Below are 22,639 nucleotides of genomic sequence, written 5' to 3'. Positions count from 1 at the left end.
ACCTTCCTAAGCATGGTGATCATTTCTTGCAGGTTTGCTTCCAAAACATAGGGATAATCATCAGATGAAGTAGAAGAGGTTGGGTCAGACTGACAAGTCAAGGAAAAGAGGGACAAATCGAAAATCAGAACTAAAGACACCAATGCTTAATAAAATACAACACATAATGTTGAAAACAAAAAGAATGACTAAAAAGCCAAACACTAACTGCACAAACAGTAGCATTTCTAAAATCATGACAGTTATACAAAAATAGTTAATTACATGGAGGTTCACCAACTGAAACAAATATCAAAACGTTGTTGCAATGATTTTCGTTTCTGTAATTAATTTTTCTATAGCAAGTTCAAAATGTAAGCTGGGGTTCAATGCAAGTTTATGGAGGGAAAACAATTTGGTCACCTCTGTGAATAAAAACTTATTGCAAATGATGGATGCAGCATTTTCCTGTAATCAACTGCTAATTGTTAATATAAACATTTGTTTATTACTGTTCTGCTTAGGACCATTTAGTGAAATGTTACTGAACAGAAACATTGATCGGAATTTAATCCCCACTGCCCTGGAATTGGGCTGGGAGGTGATATGAGGGTGGTAAAGGGAAATGATCAAGAAAATTAGGGATTGTTGAGATCAATCTTCCCACTTGGCCACTTCAGGCTACATAACGGCCTCATTGTCAGTGTTGAAAAAATGATGGCCTTTGATCATCAAGCTATACCCTAAATTAGGATATTCAGATTGCAGGGGCTAGGAACCCCAATGATAGCCTTCAGATTGCCCAATTAGAATTAAATGTCTTTGAGGCCTCTGGCTAATTGCTACCACCCCTCTAGCTGTTAGACGGGCACATCAAATCAATCAGTCATTAATTTAGTTTCTTTTTCCACTCCCACTAATGCTGTCTGCCTTGCTGAGACTTCAAAACACTTTCTGTTTGTATTTCAGATTCCCAGTATTTCCAGTAGTTTGCTTTTATGAATAATTTATTGATGGTATAATACTTTCATAATCACAAATCTTCTACTAATATTGTTTACCATTTATCGTGGTATACTTGGTTAGTTTATATCCATACCGATAACTATTGTGGGACTTAAACATTTAAAATGTCCATCTAAACATTAAACAATGTACATCATAGAGCAAAATAATCCACAAAGGACTTTAATTATGTGCTTCAGTTGAGTCAGTAGGTGAACTGCTTAATATTTACTTAGTCATGTTTCAATTCTTGTTTAGATTACTGTTATAACTATTTCCTGAACAAATAAATAACCTGAACTTATATATTTTCTTTTAAAACCTCAACATGTTGAACAGGCTGAACAGGCCACTAGGCCTACTTTCTCTCCTTTTTCTATGATCAAAATATTTTGCTGGCAATTGGGTAGTTTTGAAATATAGCCGCAGCTAAAACATAAGTAATGCTAGAGTTGATTTGTGAACAGTAAAGTCAAACAAACAGCAATGAGATAAATAACTAGAAAGATTGTTTCTGGTGATTATTGAATGATAAATTTAGAACATAGAATATTACAGCACAGCACAGGCCCTTCGGCCCTCGATGTTGCACCAACCTGTGGAACCAATCTGAAGCCCATCTATCCTACACTATTCTATTTTCATCCATACGTCTATCCAATGGCCATTGAAAAGCCCTTAAAGTTGGCAAGCATACTACTGTAGCAGGCAGTGTGTTCCATGCCCCTACAACTCGCTGAGTAAAGAAATTACCTCTGATATCTATTCTCTATTCAATCATCCCTCAATTTAAAGCTATGTCTCCTCATGTTGGCCCTCACCATCCAAGGAAATAGGCTCTCTCTATCCAACCTCTGATTATCTTATATGTCTCTATTAAGTCATCTCTCAACTTTCTTCTCTCTAATGAAAATAGCTTCAAGTCCCTAAGCCTTTCTTCATAAGACTTTCCCTCCATTCCAGGCAACATCCTAGTAAATCTCCTCTGAACCCTTTCCAAAGCTTCCAAATCCTTCCTATAATGCGGTGACCAGAACTGTATGCAATATTCCACGTGCGGTTGCACCAGAGTTCTGTACAGCTGCAGCATGACCTCATAGTTCCGAAACTCAATCCCTCTACCAATAAAAACTATCACACTGTATGCCTTCTCAACAACCCTATCAACCTGGTGGCAACTTTCAGGGATCTGTGCACATGGACATTGAGATCTCTCTACACATCTATGCCACCAAAAATCTCACCATTAGCCCAGCACTCTGTATTCCTGTTACTCTTTTCAAAGTGAATTATCTCACAGTTTTCTGCAATAAACTCCATTTGCCACTTCTCAGCACAGCTCTAGAGTTTATCTACATCCTTCTGTAACCTGCAACACCCTTCAGCACTATCCACAACTCCACTGACCTTAGCGCCATCCTTCTACGGCCTCATCCAGGTCATTTATAAAATTGACAAAGAGCAGTGGCCCCAAAACAGATGCTTATGGTACACCACTAGCAACTGAACTGCAATTTCCATCAATCACCACTCTCTGTTTTCTTTCAGCCAGCCAACTTCTGATCCAAATAGCTAAATCACCCTCAGTCCCATGCCTCCGTATTTTCTTTAATAGTCTACTGTGGGCAACCTTTTCAAATGCCTTACTGAAATCCACATACACCACATCAACTGCTTCATCCTCATCAGCTGTTTGGTCATCATCTCAAAGAACTCAATAAGGTTTATGAGGCGTGATCTACCCTTCACAAAACCATGTCGACTATCCCTAATCAACTTATTCCTCTGCAAATGACTATAAATCCTATCTCTTATAAGCTTTTCCAATACTTTACCCACAACCAAAGTAAGGCTCACTGTTCGATTATTACCAGGATTGTCTCTACTTCCTTCTTGAAGAATGTGGATGAAGATAATGAGAGAGGCACTTCGTGAACATAGGATCACTTACATCCACCTGACAGGGCAGAACGGGTCTCAGTATAATGTTTCATTCAATGGTTTGCACTTTCAACAGTGCATCACTCCCTCAGTATAGCATCAAAGTGCAGTCTGAATTGTGTGCTCAAACTTCTAGGTTGGCTTTTGATCCTATGGTCTTTAGACTCTGAAGTAAAAGTGTTGCCATGAACCAAGCCCAGAACCTTTAAAAAGAAATTCAACTGCTCTTCATATAAAAAAACTGAAAATGGGCAATTTCCTTCATCACATTGCCAGTTACTTCAATAATTTTACTTGGGTTATATAGGAATTTTGTGGAATTTATGCAACTGTGAAAATCCAATCCAATATTTCAAGTCAATGACTTTTCATCAGAACTGATCCCTCTTTAAGGAAATACATGGCCTCGGGAAATTCTGGATTAACATCGACGTTTTCCCCTTTTTTCAGAATTTCCCTCTTTGGCATTGGCCCCTGAGATTCAGCATGTGCCCAGTTGCACAGACTTAGAACATCCTGATCCCTTTAATTGGGACTCTCCACTAATATCCCTGACTCCATCATTTGATCTAGCTCACATCTGATTGGAATTGTGTGTTCCCCCTTTTGGTAAATTAGGTGGCAGGGCAAATCTAGTCAGCTATGAAGATCGTGAGTGGGGTCCATACTACTTTCAGCTTCTACTCTCTACCAAATTCACGATAAGAAGGCAGAACTGACATGTTTGCTTCTTGGCTCTTGGGATCATCCCTTGTTCAAAGTCATTCAGTGCCTAATTAAGGGAAGGGTAATGGAAGAGGGGGATGTGGAGAAGATAGATACTGAGACCAATGTCCTGTCTTGCTTGAGACCCATTCATTCCTCTCTCCCATGACCTCCACCACATGATGCACCTCTGGCCAAGGAACCACCCATGTGAGTGATAATTGTACCTAAGGGCGGCATGGAGACTCAGTTGTTAGCACTGTTGCCTCACAGCACCAGAGACCTGGGTTTGATTTCCACTTCAGGCAACGATCTGTGTGGAGTTTGCACATTCTCCCTGTGTCTGTGTGGGTTTCCTCCCACAATCCAAAAGATGTGCAGATCAGGTGAATTGGCTATGCTAAGTTGCCTATAGAGTTAGGTGCATTATTCGGGGTAAATATAGGGTAATGGGTCTGGCTGGGTTGTTGGGCTGAATGGCCTGTTGCCATACTGTAAGGAATTTAATTTAATTGGTGATGCTATGATTCAATAGAGCTGCTGGTCTATTATTGGTAAGTAGCTCTTTCCAGGCAAGACTTCTATTCCTAGGGTTTTTGATCCTGACAAAAGGCCTACCACTTGCTGGTCAAGAAAGTGAGTGGAAAATTACTCAGTAAGAGTTGATGCAGGACTCTCCCCTTACTTCAGCCATTCTGTTGATAGTAAGAATATCCTTCTCCATTGGGAATGGCTCAAAATTCACCTCCAGTTTTCTTCCTTTCCTTATGGCTTTTCTTCTTCTACCATGAAAGAGTTGGAGAGTCTTGACTTTAAGAATGAGTGTTGATAATGAAATTAACAAACTTGAGGAGGATGATTATGAGGAACTGATATGGAAGTGCAATAGGATGAGGGGAAGTCTGAGTGGTGTGTCAGTATTCAACATTTGAGGAGACATCTGAGGAGAAATAAATATGTGCAATTAAAAGGTCTGTTGTCAACTAAAAGTGAAATTGAAACCTTGTTAGTTCTAAGTTGGGGGGAAGTCATTGAATTTCTTTATGATTCTGGTTAAAGGGTCCTTGGAACTACAATTTGATTGCAGGGAACAATTTCAGTCAGATTGCCATGCAAATACCTGTGGGGGATTTCACAAAATTTCAATCCTGCAAATGGCCATGCCATTCAATGGGGACAAAGTTGAGAAAACCCTGACCTCACTGCCTGAAAGGGTGCTTGAGGGACTGAACATCTGCCCTTCACATTGCAACAGCATTTGATTGAGCTTGGCATCAGGGAGCCGAAGCAAAAGTGAAGTCAATGACAATTTTGGGAAATCTCTCCATTGATTGGAATGACACTGAGCACAAAGGATTGTGATTGTTAGAGTTCAATCGTTTTCCCTACAAGGCAACACTGCAGGAGTTTCTCAGTGTAGTGTTCTGGGCCTATACAGCTTCAGCTGCTTCATCAATGCCTTCCATGCTATTATGTCAGAGGTGGGGATTTGCACTGATGAATGCACAATGTTTTGAACCATTCACAACTCATCAGATATTGAAGCAGACCATGTCCAAAAGCAGCAAAACCTGACTAACATTCAGGCTTCGGATTATAAATGGCAAGAGACACATCCTTCCTTGTGAAGAAAATGACCATCCAATAAGAGAATCCAATGATCACTGCTTGCCATTCAATAATAATTCCACCATTGAATCCTCAATTATAAGCATCTTGGGAGCTACCATTGACCAGAAACAGAACTATACCAACTATATGACTACGATGGCTATAAAAGTTGGTCAGAGGATAGGACTGCTGACGCAAATAACCACCTCTGGCCTCTTTTCCACAAGACACAAGTCAGGTGAGTGATACAATTCTCTCCACTTGACTGGAGGAATGCAGTTGTAACAGTACTCAAGAACTTGATGACATCTCAGAAAAACAACTTGCGTAATCAACATCCCCATCTACCAAAAAAAAATTCACTCTCTCAACCACTGGTGCACAGTGGGAGCTATGTTTTTCATACTCAAAAATCTTCAACCATGATCCAAATCTGCAACCTTTACAACCGGGTGTAAGATCTGCATAAGGTATAAAACAGCATAAGCATCATGACTACTACTGGCCAGTTCTCCTGTGAGCCACACGTCATTCTGACTTAGATCTATATCATGTTTCTTCAGTGTTGCAGAACTAAAATCCCAGAACTCCTTCCCCAATAGCACTTCTCCATCTACACCCAAAGGCAACTTTCCACCACCTGCTTAAGTGTAAATAGGGAAGGGTAATGAATGCAGGCCTCAACAATGATGCCCAGTTTCAGGAAAGCATACAATTAACAATGATAATATTGCTCATATCTTCTGTCTTCATTGACATTATCTTTTTTGTTTGCGAATGGACCCCACTGTTTCCTTAGCTATTTTCTTGCTCTTTATGTATTTCTAAAATTTCTAAAAGGGTTTTCCTTGGTTTTATTCACTAACTTTTGTGCTTTCCTTTTCTTTTTTTATATAGATACTTTTATTGAAAATTTAACATATTTTTACAAGTTTACAAATAAAAAAACCCAGAGTATAAACATTGATATACAATTAAATCTTAAATAAATAATTACCAAAATGTAACAAAAGAAAAATACCAAGAGAAAAACAACAAAACTCAACTAACTACTAATCTAACCTACAACTAACCAGAGTGTATAATTAAGTCTCTTACATTATTCAAATAAGAGAAAAAAACAACCGACGGATAACACAGAAATTGGGTAGTGAGATACATGCTCGGAACGTATTAACATCAAATATAACAAAACCTGTATTCGTATGGGATTGCTCTCCCCAGGGGTCCTGGACCAGCCAGGTTCACCATCTCAATTAAATAAAAGCCCTTGTTAGGTTGGCCGAAATATCTGTATTTATATAATTCAAGAAGGGCTGCCATATTTTATGGAATAATGCAGTCTTTTGGTGCACCTATTGTAAGGAAGTCAAGGGGAATACATTCCATAATTAATTTGTGCCAATTTGAAAGTCCAGAGGGGCCCTGAGGCACCCAGTTTACCAAAATATTTTTCCTTGCACAGAAAGAGAGAATAGAAAATAATCTCTTCCCGTGCATATCCAGGGAAAGCCCAAAAGGAGAGATACAGGGTCCACTCTAATTTCCGTTCCTAAGATTTCTGTCAGACCACTTGCTATTTTAGTCCATAGCAATGTACAAGAGTGCCCACCTCTATTTTACATTTGGGACATATTGGAGATGCTCCTGCCTTAAATTTTGCCAATTGATTCGGTGCTATATGGGCCCTATGAAGTATCTTCAATTGAATGGGCTGAGTTCTGTTGCAGATGGTGATTCTTCTAGTGTTTTCCCAAATGTCATTCCACGTTTCTATAGAGATTTCTAGTCCCAAATCCTGATCCCATGTTTTAAGCAGATTGTCCATATCTCCCAATACTTCATCATGTAATAAATGATAAATAGTACTGACGGAAGATACCCCCATTGGCCAAAGCACTCTACATTCTCTGTCTGATTCATAAAGACTATCTAATAATGTAGTCTTCTTCTGTTTGTAATCTCAAATTTGGAAGTATCGAAACAGGTCTCCATTGGGTAATCCAAACTTTTGACACAGCTGTTCAAAAGACATCAGGACCCCTTCTTTAAACAGATCCTCTAAACATGAGATACCCCTGGATCTCCAGAGTTTGAAAGTGGCATCTGTAAGCCCCGGTTGAAATCCCCATGCACCCACTATCGGAGCATAGGGGGATCTTTCTTGTGAGTTGCTCACATTTTGCCGCATTATATTCCAAGCTTTAATTGTGTTTAGTATTACAGGGTTTTTACAGTGGTCCATAATGATTTTCCTCTTGTCTGAAAATAGAAAGTTAATAAGTGGGCATTTTACTTGAGAAGCCTCAAAGTCCAGTCAGATTGATTGCAGGTCAGACAAGACCCAATCAGTTAGGGAACTTAATAGGGAACTTAACTGACATTTCCTAAAATCTGTGAAATCCAATCCGCCCCTTGCCTGTGGAAGCTGCAGCTTCCCACCAAAGACATGCAGGTCCTTGGACTTCTCCATTACCAGACCATAGCAACATGAAGGCTGGAGGAAGAGCATCTCATCTTCCGCCTAGGAACCCTCCAACCACAAGGGATGAACTCAGATTTCTCCAGTTTCCTCATTTCCCCTCCCCCCACCTTGTCTCAGTTGAATCCCTCGAACTCAGCACTGCCTTCCTAACCTGCAATCTTGTTCCTGACCTCTCGGCCGCCATCCCCACTCCGGCCTATCACCCTCACCTTGACCTCCTTCCACCTATCGCATTTCCAATGCCCCTCCCCCAAGTCCCTCCTCCCTATCTTTTATCTTAGCCTGCTGGACACACTTTCCTCATTCCTGAAGAAGGGCTCATGCCCGAAACATCGATTCTCCTGCTCCTTGGATGCTGCCTGACCTGCTGCGCTTTTCCAGCAACACATTTTCAGCTCTGATCTCCAGCATCTGCAGCCCTCACTTTCTTCTCAAAGCTGGAGCTTCTTCAGCTTAATGAGGGGCCAGCTATGATTCCAGATAAAGGCACCCAACCAGCCATATAATTTACGTAATGCCAGCCTCAGTAGCATCATTGAAAGCATTCTCATAGGGTATAGGAGACGGGGCAGGACATTCATTTTAATTAGTGCTATTCTACCTAGCCAGGAAATTGGAAGGTCTCTCCATCGTTGGAGGTCCTGCCTTATCCTTTCAAGTAAATGCACAAAGTTAGCCTTTTATAATACTGGGGTAATAAAAATGCCTAAATATAAGAAACCCTCCAGGGACTACTGAAAGGGAAAGAGGGATCCGTCCAATAAGTGGGAGATGCTAGCAAGGCCACCCCATTGGCATAGCCTCCGATTTTGAGAAATTAATTTTGTAGCCTGAAAATACACTAAATGTACTAATAACTTGGATTAAGTGAGGCATGGACATCAAAGGATTACTGAGAAATAGAAGAACATCATCTGCATAAAGGGTAATTTTATGTTTACCTATACCAATCCTTGGGGCCGTTATATTAGGGTCAGCCATATAGCTTCTGCTAGTGGCTCAATTATTAGCGTAAATAGCAATGGCGAGAGAGGACATCCTTGACGGCAGCCCCTATCCACACTGAAGCTATCCGAGCCTAATCCATTGGTAATCACAACTGCCTTGGGATTATTATATAATGTTGAAACCCATTGGTCAACACCTTTCCAATGCCAAACCTTTCCAATGTCAAATGCCTTTTCCGCGTCTAATGAGACTACTATTCCTGGTATCTTTCCCTGATGGCAGGTTTGACTCACATTCAAAACCCTTCTGACATTATTGGATGATCTGTGGCCCTTAATAAACCCCATCTGATCCTCCTTTATAATATGTGACAATACCCTTTCTAGCCTCAATGCTAACATTTTAGTGAGGATTTTAAAATCTACATTTAGTAAGGATATTGGCCTGTATGATACACAATCTTCTGGGTCCTTTCCTTTTTTGAGGATAAGAGAGATATTCGCCTCTTTTAGTGAAGGCGGGAGACAGCCCAGACTACATGAATAGTTATACATGTCCGTAAGTGGACCAGCCAATATGCCTGTAAATTCTTTATAGAATTCAGCTTGAAAGCCATCTGTGCCAGGTGCTTTACTGCTCTGAAGTTGCCTGATTGCGTCAAGTACTTCTTGGATTGTTAGGGGAACATTCAAGACTGATACCTGATCCGGAGTTAGGTCCGGAAAGGTCAGGTTTTTAAAAAATGACTGCATCCTCCTAGTCCTGTCTTCGCAATTCTGCGATTTATATAAATCAGAATAAATTTTCTAAAGATTGTGTTAAGCCTTTTACGATCATGAGTCAAAATACCCGTACTTTCCTTGATTGACGTGATAGTTTGAGGGGCCTTCTTTATCTTTGCAAGAAATGCTAAGTATCTACCAGGCTTGTCACCAAATTCATATTACCTTTGTTTTGCAAATAATATTTCCCTCTTAGCTGTTTGGGTAAGTGTGGTGTTTAGAGCTGTTGTAAGGGCCGTAATCCTTTGCAATTTGATAATGGAAGGTCTGTCAGCGTATGCTGTTTCAGCTGCTTTTAAGCGAGCTACGAGCAGACGCTGTTGGTCTCCCTTTAATTTTTTCTGGGTCACTGAGTATGAGATGATCAAACCTCGCACGTAAGTTTTGATGGTCTCCCACATCATTGATGGGTTGTTAGCCGTACCTGAATTCATTTCTAAAAAAGTTTTAAATTCTTGAGAGAAGTACTTTACAAATTTACTATCTTTCATCAGGAAGGGGTCCATATGCCAATGCCGGGGGGATGTCTCATTGTTCCTTGCCTTGATTTCCATATATACAGCAGCATGATCGGAAATTGCTATACTTTCTATTTTACAAGATGATATGGAATTTTTAAAAAATCAAGGGGGCCAAAAAGATATCGATTCTGGTATGACATTTGTGTGGATTGGAGTAAAAAGAAAAATCTCTGCCCTGTGGATGGAGGCATCTCCATACATCTACTAGTCCTAAGTCTTTGTTCAAATCCACCAATTTTCTAGATCTGGGAGATACTCCTGCAGTACTCTTGGGAATCATATCTATTTTTGGATCCATCATACAATTAAAATCTCCCCCTATAATTGTATGACGAGCAGCGAGAGCCATCAATTTTGAGAAGGCTTCTGTTATAAATTTAAAAGGATGTGCCAGGGGCATTACAAATTTAAAATCCCATAATCCTCTCCATTTATAAGGGCTTTAATCAGAATATATCATCCAGATTCGTCTTTTATCTGATTTAGGATTTTGAAAGGGAATTCTTCCGAATAAGAATAATAACTCTGCTTTTTGAGCTAAAAGAAGAAAAAAAGGCCTGATTAAATCCACCCTGTCGTAATTTCAAGTTTTCTTTATCCAGTAAGTGTGTCTGATAATATTTTCTTCCTTTTGACTGGTAAATTACTCCCCTTGACATTCCAGGTGCACCACTTAACCGACTGATCAATCATAATCATCCGGGCAAATCTGAGACCCCTCGGGAGAGGAAACCCTATCCAGAACATTCCGAGCATAGAGCATATAAAATTCACAAAAATAAAGGCTCTCTAATACACTCACATCAATATAATAAAAAAACTATTTCTAAATTTAAAAAAAACGTATTTAAATGGAGATTTTCCCCCTTGTTCCCAGGGGGTATCACATTCTTTCCAAAAGTCCATTGTATCCTCTCCCATCCAGTGCCCCACCCTATACCCAGGCGCTCCTCAATAGGATGTAGAAAATTCAAATATACTACAGAGCTAGAATTAACAGTGAGCACCCTACCCATCCGCACCCACCCCCCATCACCCATACCAACACCTTCAACAAGTAATAATTAAATATAATAATACAAAATAACAGAGGAAACAACCCCGCTCCTAAAGAGAGATAAAATAGGATAAGGTAACCATCTCCCCCCACCGACATTAACTAGACCCCCCGGCCTATATATATATATATAGGGGGGTCTAGTTAAAAAGGGGGGAGAAAATTGTTAAGTAGAGAACAAATAAATAAATCCCTCTCCCCACCCCCCCAAGATAATATTAAACAGTAAGGTAAAAAAAGGGGATTAATATATTAAAAAAGGGGGGATGTAAACCGGAGTGGGGGGAAAGCAAAATAACATCAATTAACTCTTACAATTTGTCTAAGAGAGTCCAAAAATTCCTTGGCCTTTTCCGGCAATCCGAAGTTATATACGGAACCTTCATGGTTAAGGCGTAGCGTTGCTGGGTAGCGCAAGGAGTACTGAATATTTAAGTCCCTTAAACACTTCTTTGCTTCATCAAATGCCTTCCTCTTTCAGACCAGAGCTGGGGCAAAGTCCTGGAATAACATGAGCTTGGATCTTTTATAAACCATGGCTTGGGGATCTTTCCCAAGATTTCTGGAGGCTTCTAAGAGTATCTGCCTCTCCTTGTAGCTCTGCAGCCGGAACAGGACTGGGCGGGGGCGCTGGTTCGAGCCGGGCCCACATATTGCAACCCGGTAGGCCCATTCCACCCTTACCTGGCCTGATCCAGCCTCCAGATTGAAAAGCTGTGGAAGCCACTGTTCAAGGAACACTTGTCAGCTGGCCTTCCTCTTCCTGTTCGGGAAGGCCCAGCAAAAGAATATTTTTTCGACGACCTCGATTCTCGAGGTCATCAATGTGATTCTCTAAGGTCCGGACTTGCTGTTCGAGAGTCCGGACCTGATCCACGCCGATTTTGCTGTGGTTTCGGAGGTCGCGGCCTTTAGCTCCACCCCTCTGACTTGGCGCTCAATTTCCTTGATGTCTCGGTCGTGCTTTTGCAGCGCGGCCGAGAGTGAGTCACATCAGCTTTGTGACTCTTCAATGAAGGCGTCGATCTTCACATCGAGTTTGGAGATTATTTCCACAAGGCTCGCCACCTTAGGTAAGTCCTTCCAGACGCCTCTGTTGTAGCTGGAGAGGGTGGGGGAGGGTTCCTGCCTGCTGAGAGCTGCGGGCTCCATTCACTTTAGTCATTTTTACTGGAGATTAAATTGTTTAAATTCAATACTAAGCAACTAATTACGGGGATCCAAGATGGCGGCGACCCAGCAAGACTGAGTCCACAGTGCTCTACCCAAAACTTGGGCAAAGTGGGCTATCCACCCCCACCACACTCACTAAACCATTTATAATAGTTGTTAACCTTAAATAGTTACCTATTAGTACATTTAAATAGTCTAATACTAGCTGGAAAATGAGTAAAGGGAAGGGAACAGGCGGCTCTAAGAAAGCAGGGACCCCTCCCCCACCCTCTCCCTCTTCAGCTGCAACAAAGGTGTCTTCAGCTACTTCAGGAGATTTACCAATGAAGATGAGCTTTGAGGAGATGTTTGCCAGGTGGGAGGCGAAGATTGATGCTTTTATCGATGAGTCTCGGCAGAGCAGAGAAGCACTATCAGCCGAGCTGCAGAAGCAGGGCAGAGACATTCAGGAATTGGAGTGCCGAGTCAGAGAGGTGGAGTCGAAGGCCGCAGCCTCAGAGACTGCGATAAAATCGGCAGCCGACCACATCCGTTTTCTCGAGAATCGAGTCCAGAACCTAGAAAACCACATTGATGACCTCGAAAATCGATGTCATAGAAAAAATATTCGGTTGTTGGGCCTTCCCGAGCAGGAAGAGGGAGGTCAGCTGACAGCATTCTTAGAGCATTGGCTGCCACAACTTTTAAATCTGCATAATGGATCAGGCCAGGTAAGGGTGGAATGGGCCTACCGGGTCACAGTACGTGGGCCTGGCTCAACCCAGCGCCCACGCCTGGTCCTGTTCCAGCTGCAGAGCTATATGGAGAGGCAGATGCTCCTGGAAGCCTCAAGAAATCTGGGAAAAGATCCCCAAGCTATGACCCACAAAGGATCCAGGATCATGCTGTTCCAGGACTTCTCCCCAGCTTTGGTCCGAAAGAGGAAGGCATTCGATGAGGCGAAGAAGCGTTTAAGGGACTTAAATATTCAGTACTCCTTACGATATCCAGCGACGCTACGCCTTAGCCACGAAGGATCCATATATAACTTCGGATCACCGGAGAAGGCTAAGGAATTCTTGGACTCTCTTAAATAAACTGTAAGAGATTGTGGACGCTGGTCTGCCTTTCCCATTATTTTGGTTTACATCCCTTCATCTTTTCTTATCTTTCCCCCTATGTGTGTATGTATATATATATATATATATATATATGTTGGGGCGTTTGGTTAATGTTGATGGGGAGAGGTGGTTACCTTATTCTATTTTACTTCTGTTTTTAGGAGCGGGGTTGTTTTTCTTTCCCCTGTTATTTTGTGGTATTATATTTAAGTATTACATGTTGAGATTGTAATCTTATAGTTATATATGGTATTAATATTCCCAAATATATTTAGATGTGGGTGTGGGTGGGGTTGGGGTGTTCACTGTTAACTCTAGCTTTATATTATATTTGAATTCTCCTCATTTTATTGAGGAACACCTGGGTCAAGGGTGGGGCACTGGTTGGAAGAGGGTAAGATGGACTGTGGGAGAGGAAGTGACGCTCCCTGGGAACAAGGGAGAAAATCTCCAATTCGGAATGTTTTATATCTTTTATACTTAGAAAGAGTTTTTTGTTATATTGTTTTGAGTGTATCAGAGAGTCTTTACTTTTGTAAATCTTGTATGCTCCATGCTCGGGATGTTCTAGATAGGGTTTCCCCTCCCGAGGGGTCTCGGATCTGTCCAGATGATTATGGCTGAACAGTCGGTTAAGTGGTGCACCTGGAATGTCAGGAGGAGTAATTCGCCAGTTAAAAGGAAGAAAATATTATCAAATCTTAAGGAGAGAGTTGATATAGCTCTCCTACAGGAGACACACCTGTCGGATAAAGAACACTTAAAATTACGACAGGGCGGATTTGATCAGGCCTTTTTTTCCTCTTTTAATTCAAAAAGCAGGGGAGTCGTTATCCTTGTCCGGAAGAACTTCCCTTTGAAAATTCTAAATCAGATAAAAGACGAATCTGGACGATATATTTTGATTAAAGCCCTCATAAATGGAGAGGAATATGGGATCTTAAATGTGTACTGCCCCCCGGCACACCCCTTTAAATTCATAACAGAAGCTTTTTCAAAACTGATGGCCTTTGGTGCCCGTCATACAATTATAGGGGGAGACTTTAATTGTATTATGGATCCGGAAATAGACAGGATTCCCAAGAGTGCTGCTGGAGTATCTCCCAGATCTAGACAACTGGCGGACTTGAATAAAGAATTAGGATTGGTAGATGTATGGAGATGTCTCCATCCACAGGGTAGAGATTTTTCTTTCTACTCTAATCCACATAAATGTCACACAAGAATTGATATGTTTTTTGCCCCATCAATTTTTCTAAATTCTATAGCAACCTGTAAAATAGGTACTATAGCAATCTCTGACCATGCCGCTGTATACATGGAAACTAAGGTAAAGAACAATGGGACATCCGCTCGGCATTGGCGTATGGACCCCTTCCTGATAAAAGATAGCAAATTTTTAAAGTACTTCTCCCAAGAACTTAAAACTTTTTTAGAAATTAATACTGGTACGGCTAGCAATCCGTCAATGATGTGGGAGACCATCAAAGCTTATGCACGAGGTTTGATCATCTCCTATTCAGCGACCCAGAGGAAAATGAAGGGAGAGCAACAGCGTCTGCTCGAAGCTCGCCTAAAATCAGCCGAAACAGCATACGCTGATAGACCTTCTATCACAAAATTGCAGAGGATTACAGCTCTTAGGACAGCTTTAAACACCGCGCTTACTCAAACGGCTAAAAGGGAAATATTATTTGCGAAACAAAGATTATATGAATATGGCGACAAACCGGGTAGATACTTAGCATTTCTTGCAAAGAAAAAGAAAGCCCCTCAAACTATTCCGACCATCAAGGAAAGTACAGGTACCCTGACTCATGATCATAAAAAGATCAATGCGACCTTTAAAGAATTTTATTCTGAACTATATAGATCGCAGGATTGTAAAGATAGGATTAGGAGGATGCAGTCATTTTTTAAAAATTTGACCTTCCCGCGCCTGACTCCGGAACAGGTGTCGGCCCTAAATACCCCTTTAACAGTCCAAGAAATACTTGAGGCAATTAGGCAACTTCAGAGCGGAAAAGCACCGGGCCCGGATGGTTTTCAAGCTGAATTCTATAAAGAATTTACAGGAATATTGGTTGACCCACTTATGGATATGTATAATTTTGCGCATAGTCAGGTCTGTCTCCCGCCCACGCTGAAAGAAGCAAATATTTCTCTTATCCTCAAAAAAGGAAAAGACCCAGAAGATTGTGCATCTTACAGACCAATATCCTTACTAAATGTAGACTTTAAAATTCTCTCAAAAATGTTAGCACTAAGACTAGAAAGGGTACTGCCATATATTATAAAGGAGGACCAGACGGGATTTATTAAGGGCCGCAGATCATCCAATAATATCAGAAGGGTCTTGAATATGATCCAAGCCTGTCATCAGGGAAAGATACCAGGAGTAATAATTTCATTGGATGCGGAAAAGGCATTTGATGGGGTTGAATGGTCATATTTATTTTACACATTGGAAAGGTTTGGCATTGGACAGGTGTTTACCAAATGGGTTTCAACATTGTATAATGACCCCAAAGCAGCTGTTATTACTAATGGGTTAAGATCGGATGGCTTCAGTGTGGGTAGGGGCTGCCGTCAAGGATGTCCTCTCTCACCATTGTTGTTTACACTGATAATCGAACCATTAGCAGAAGCCATCCGGACTGATCCTAATATAACGGCCCCGAGGATTGGTACAGGTAAACACAAAATTACCCTCTATGCAGATGACGTTCTCTTATTCCTCAGTAATCCTTTAATGTCAGTGCCTCGTCTAATTCAAGTTATTAATACATTTAGTGCATTCTCAGGCTATAAAATTAATTTTTCAAAATCGGAAGCCATGCCAATGGGTGGTCTGGCTATGATACCCCACTTAATGGACAGATCCCCTTTTCCCTTCCGTTGATCCCTGGAGGGCTTCTTATATTTAGGTATTTTTATCACGCCAGTATTTGATCAGCTGTATAGGGCTAATTTTGTACAATTAATGGAAAGGATAAGGCAGGACCTCCAGCGATGGAGAGACCTTCTGACTTCCTGGCTAGGGAGAATAGCATTAATTAAAATGAATGTTCTGCCCCGTCTCTTATATCCTATGAGAATGCTCCCGCTGATGCTGCCAAGGCTAGCCCTACGTAAATTATATGGCTGGTTGGGCTCCTTTATTTGGAACCATAGACGGCCCCTTATTAAGCTGAAGAAGCTACAGCTTCCACAGGCAAGGGGAGGACTGGACTTCCCAGACTTTAGGAAATATCAGTTAAGCTCCCTACTAAGTTACATAGCTGATTGGGTTTCATCTGATCCACAATCAATTTGGCTGGATATCGAAGCCTCCCAAGTAAAATACCCACTTATTAACCTTTTATTTTCAGATAAGAGGAAAATCATTACAGGCCACTGTAAAAATCCCATAATATTAAACACAATTAAGGCCTGGAATATAATGCGGCAAAATGAGGGTAACTCACATAAAACATCCCCCCATGCACCAATAGTAGGCGCATGGGGATTCCAACCGGGGATTACAGATGCCACCTTTAAACTCTGGAGATCCAGGGGCATCTCATGCTTAGGGGACCTATTTAAAGATGGGATCCTGATGTCCTTTGAGCAGCTGCGTCTGAAATTCGGAATACCTAATGGGGATCTCTTTCGATACTTCCAAGTTCGAGATTATATACAGAGGAAGACTACATTAATAGATAGTCTTTATAAATCAGACAGAGAACGTAATGTCTTACGACCAGCGGGGGCATCCTCCGTTAGTACTATATACCATTTGCTACATGATGGAGTCTCAGGAGACATGGATGACCTGCTTAAAACATGGGAGCAGGACTTGGGGCTAGAAATCTCTGAGGATATGTGGAATGACATTTGGGAAAATGCTAGAAGAATTGCTATCTGTAACAGAACTCAGGCTATCCAACTAAAGATACTTCATAGGGCCCATATAGCTCCGGCTCGACTGGCAAAATTTAAGGCAGGAGCATCTCCAATGTGTCCCAAATGCAAAATAGAGGTGGGTACTCTTGCACATTGTCTGTGGACTTGTCAGAAAATCCGCAGATACTGGACTAAAGTGGCAAATACCCTGACAGAAATTTTAGGAACGGAAATTAGGGTGGACCCTGTATCTCTCCTTTTGGGCTTTTCGAACCTCTCATCTCTGGATATGCATGGGAAGAGACTATTTTCTATTCTCTCTTTCTGTGCAAGGAAAAATATTTTGGTGAACTGGGTGGCTGAGGGCCCCCTGGACTTTCAAATTGGCACAGATTAATTATGGAATATATTCCCCTTGACTTCCTCACAAATATGGTGCACTGAAAGACTGAATTATTTTATAAAATATGGCAGCCCTTTTTGAATCATATAAATGCAGATATTTCGGCTATCCTAACAAGGGCTTTTATTTAGTGAAGATTTCAGACCGGGCTGCTCCGGGGCCCCTTGGGAGAGGAATCCTGTGCGAATACGGGTTTTATTATATTTGATGTTTATACATTCCGAGCATGTAAGAGACTTAGGTATACACTCTGGTTAGTTATAGGTTAGATTAGTAGAAAGTTGAGTTTTTTTTTTCTTTCTTTTTTCGTTTTTTTTTTCTCTTTTTGTTTTCTTTCTTTCTCTTTTCTTTGTTAAATTATGACTATTGTATATATGATTTAATTGTACATCAATGTTTGTATTTGAGAATTTTGTTTATTTTTGTAAATTTGCAAAAATGTTAAATTTCAATAAAAATATCTACAAAAAAAAAGCAACTAATTACATTAAGTAAAAACTATTTTAAATGATTTGGTGAGTGTGGTGGGAGCGGGTGACCCACTTTGCCCAAGTCTTGGGAGGAGCACTGTAGACTCAGACTTGCTGGGTCGCCGCCATCTTGGATCCCCCTCCTTTTCTTCTTAACTTTTAAAATGTAATTCCTGCACTATTATCCATACTTCTGTAGACTTACTGGTCTAATGAGCTCTTACTATATGACATAAGGTTCCCTGTGTTACTCTGTACTACCATGCATGTTTCTGGAAATCTAAAGGTATAGATTTTCTAGTATTTCTGTTCTTCTGGGAACATACTTGTTCCGAAGACTCTTTATCTCACATTTGAATATCTTCCACCTTTCTGGAACTGGTTTACCCTCAAGAATCTATTTCTAATTCATTTACATTAAATCACATCTCAGGTTAGTTAAATTTGTGCTTCCTCAAGTGAGAAATTTACTCTTCATCTAACTTTATCCTTCTACATAACTGAGTTATGACCGTATCACTAAAATACTCTCCCCCATAAACTATTCCACCTTGCCAAAATTAATTCCCTCATTAACTCGGATTGAAGTTAGTAAGGAAGAGGTTAGTAAGGAAGAGGTGTTATCAATTCTAGAAGGAGTGAAAATAGACATGCCCCTTGAGCCGGATGGGATTTATCCGAGGATTCTCTGGGAAACTAGGGAGGAGGTGTCAGAGCCTTTGGCTTTGATCTTTGAACCATCATTCTCTACAGGTTTAGTACCAGAGGACTGGAGGATTGCAAATGTTGTACCCTTGTTCAATAAGGGCAGTAGAGATGACCTGGGTAATTATAGACCAGTGAGCCTTATGTCTGTTTAGCAAAGGGTTTGCAAACGATTATGAGAGATAGGATTTATAATCATCTAGCAAGCAAAAATTTGATTGCAGATAGTCAACATGGTTTTGTCAAGGGCAGGTCATGTCTCATAAACCCCACTGAATTTTTTGAGAAGGTGATCAAACATATGGATGAGGGTAGGGCAGTTGACGTAGTGTACATGGACTTCAGTAAGCCCTTTGAAAGGGTTCCACATGGTAAGCTGTTGGAGAAAATGCAAAGGCATGGGAATGAGGATGATTTAGCAGTTTGGATTAGAAAATGCAGCGAATGGTGGTTGATGGAAAATATTCAGCCTGAAGTCCAGTTACTCGATGTCTGTCATTTTTATAAGTGACTTAGACAAAGGCATATGTAGATGGGTTAGTAAGTTTGCAGATGACACTAAAGTCAGTGGAGTAGTAGACAGTGTAGAAGAATGTTGCAGGATGCAGGGGGACTTGGATAAACTACAGAATTGGCTGGGACGTGACAAATGGAGTTCAATGCAAATAAATGTAAGGTGTTCACTTTGAGAAGAATAACAGGAAAGCAGAATATTGGGTCAATGGAAAAGTTCTTGGCAATTGGATATGCAGGGGGATCTTGGAATCCATGTTCATAGATCTCTGAAAGTTGCCACCCAGGTTGATATTGCTGTTAAGAAGGCATACGGTGTGTTAGGTTTTATTGGTAGATGGATTGAGTTCGGGAGCCATAACATCATATGCAACTACAAGGAACCTCGATTATCCGAATGAGATGGGCGGGCACAATTTCATTTGGATAATTGATTATTCACTTCATTGATTCAATGCCTCTCCTCTGGGGCTCAGAGTTTTCTGAAGTTTCTTTTTTCCTCACTCTGCCTGCCTTGCTCCCTCTGTCTGTATTAGGGTTTGTTTCTGAGCAGGTTAGCAATTGTGTGTAAGGGACCTGCAGCATTGCTGAAGCCTCCAGCACTTCCCAATCAGTTCAATGGGATTGACACAGTGAGCACTTGCTAAGGCTGCTCCCCATTCAGGAGACAAGGCAGCAGCACACCACGTGTGAGAGTACGACCCCCAAAACAAGCCGCCCCCACCCCCCCCCCCCCCCACACCCCCCCAACACCAGCCCTACCCCCATCCAACTCCTTGTATTGTCAAGGTGCAATGGTATTTACTTCAACCTCTTTTGTTAACTATTTTATAGTTTTCCATATCCTCTTAATGATTTCCTCTTTTCAATTTCAAACTTTACGTACCTACCTTCTGTATCTATATTCAAGTTCCCATTCCCCTGTCAAGGTAGTTGAAATTCTTTCTAAAACAAACTAAGAAATGTCTTTATGACAATACTGGTCTGAACCCTGTTGAGGTGCAAACCACCTTTTTTGTATCACCTTTCCCACAATGGGGTTCAAAGCTCTCAGAATATAAAACCATGCCTTCTGTACCATTCTCCTCTAATTCCTGTATTCCTAGTGTGTGTCATAAGGGATAATCTATTCAACCTAATTACCTTCTTACTTTACTTTCTAAAATTTGCCAGTACATTTCTCATTCTACCTGTATCAGTGGCATTTATGTAGAGGATTATCGTTTATTGCCCACCTCCCTCTTCCCAGTCCCAGAATGTTTTTCAGTGACACCTTTGATTCTGGAACCAAAGAGCCAACAAACCATCCTAGAATTATGTTTTTTGCCAAAGAATGGCATCCTGTTCCCCTAGATATTGAAATCCATTCCTATTTTATGATCTCCCTTACCCCATGGCATTTTGGTGTAATTTAAATTACAGCAGCGGCAAGAATACTAAAGAAAAATTTTTAAGTAAAATAAGAATGCAAGATCAGTAAGACCACTAAGATTAAAAAATCAACACATGGAGCAAATTGTAAATTAAAATAACTCCAATTGGGCTTTTCAAAATTTGTTGGAAGATTTTCTATGTTAACTATTATACAAAATCATAAAAATATTCCAAAACAGCACATTTAGATTTTATTAGAAATTATGGTAATAACAAATTTCCCTGTTATGCTCACATTCCAAATAAAAACAATCAAAATAAATATTTCCCACATAAATCTGTTCTTAAAATTCTGCGCAGCTGTAAACAAAAATCAATTTACATTTGCTTTATTCATTCCTGGCATGAAGGCATTGCCAGCTAGACTAGTATTTATTGCTAGTCCACTTGTCCAGAGGGCATTTAAGAGCCAACTGCATTGGGTCTGGAGTCATACGTAGGCCAGACCAAGTAAGGACAGCAATTTCCTTCCCTAAATGACATTAGTGAACCAGATAGTTCTTTCTTGACAATCAACTTTGGATTGATAGTCATCATTAGACTTTAAATTCCAGATTTTTATTGAATTCAAATTTCAGCAATTGCTGTGGCAGGATTTGTATGTGGGTCTCTGGCTTAACAGTCCAGTGTTAATTCCCAGAGGCCATTGTCTCATGAAACATACCTAGTATATTTTCTATGTGGAATTTACTGGGATGGACTTTCAGGGGGATAGTCACACATTTTCTGTAATTTTGGGAGCAGATCACCAAGCATCGAATAAAAATTGTTTGAAATTGCATGTATTTTTTTCCCCACACAGCAGTGGAGCCAGTGTTATTGAATAATTATAAGGAAGAGATAGAAAACATGTTGACTAATAAAACAGTGAAAGGTAGTGAGCTACGAGGGAATGTGGAATTGACACCATGATCTTATTGAATCAGATTCAACGGGCTGAATGATCTATTCCTACTTCTAATTTGCATGTTCGCACACAGAAGGGGGAAGGAAACCTCACTGCATGTGTGCATTTAATTTGCATGTGGGTTAGTGGAACATTATCTGGGTCTCTGGATTAACAGTCCAGTGTTAATTCCCAGAGGCCATTGCCTCATCAAACATACCTAGTATATTTTCTATGTGGAATTTACTGGGATGGACTTTCAGGGGGATAGTCACACATTTTCTGTAATTTTGGGAGCAGATCACCAAGCATCGAATAAAAATTGTTTGAAATTGCATGTATTTTTTTCCCCACACAGCAGTGGAGCCAGTGTTATTGAATAATTATAAGGAAGAGATAGAAAACATGTTGACTAATAAAACAGTGAAAGGTAGTGAGCTACGAGGGAATGTGGAATTGACACCATGATCTTATTGAATCAGATTCAACGGGCTGAATGATCTATTCCTACTTCTAATTTGCATGTTCGCACACAGAAGGGGGAAGGAAACCTCACTGCATGTGTGCATTTAATTTGCATGTGGGTTAGTGGAACATTATCTGGGTCTCTGGATTAACAGTCCAGTGTTAATTCCCAGAGGCCATTGCCTCATCAAACATACCTAATATATTTTCTGTGTGGAATTTATTGGGATGGACTTTCATGAGGATAGTCACGCATTTTCTGTAACTTTGGGAGCAGATCACCAGGCATCAAATAAAAATTGTTTGAAATTGTTTGTATTTTTTCCCCACACAGCAGTGCATGTGTGCATTCAATTTCTAAATGTAATACTCAGTGTAATACTTTAAAAACCCTCCATATCTGGGAGCCAAAACTGTACCAGAATTATGCCTGATGGTGTCTCCCAGAATTTACCTGGCAGGAATTTATAAGATTGGTGTAGTGTACCTAATTTAAATGAACAATGACTGAAGGATCACGGTGAGTGCATTTCTGGTCCAATGCAGAAAATTTGGTGCCTGCCAATTGTTC

At 40.7% G+C, this 22,639-nt stretch overlaps 1 protein-coding gene across 1 annotated transcript in view; it reads right to left on the bottom strand.

Annotated features, from left to right (window-relative positions):
• The window catches only part of ppfia2 (PTPRF interacting protein alpha 2), a 506,299-nt gene that overhangs the window by 131,184 nt on the left and 352,476 nt on the right, over positions 1-22,639 (bottom strand). The gene's annotated exons all lie outside the window — the stretch shown is intronic.

Source organism: Hemiscyllium ocellatum, chromosome 19, assembly GCF_020745735.1.
Source record: "Hemiscyllium ocellatum isolate sHemOce1 chromosome 19, sHemOce1.pat.X.cur, whole genome shotgun sequence".
In the NCBI taxonomy this organism is placed as follows: domain Eukaryota; kingdom Metazoa; phylum Chordata; class Chondrichthyes; order Orectolobiformes; family Hemiscylliidae; genus Hemiscyllium; species Hemiscyllium ocellatum.
Note: the sequence above shows the minus strand (reverse complement) of the source record. Positions and strands in the feature narration are given on the sequence as shown.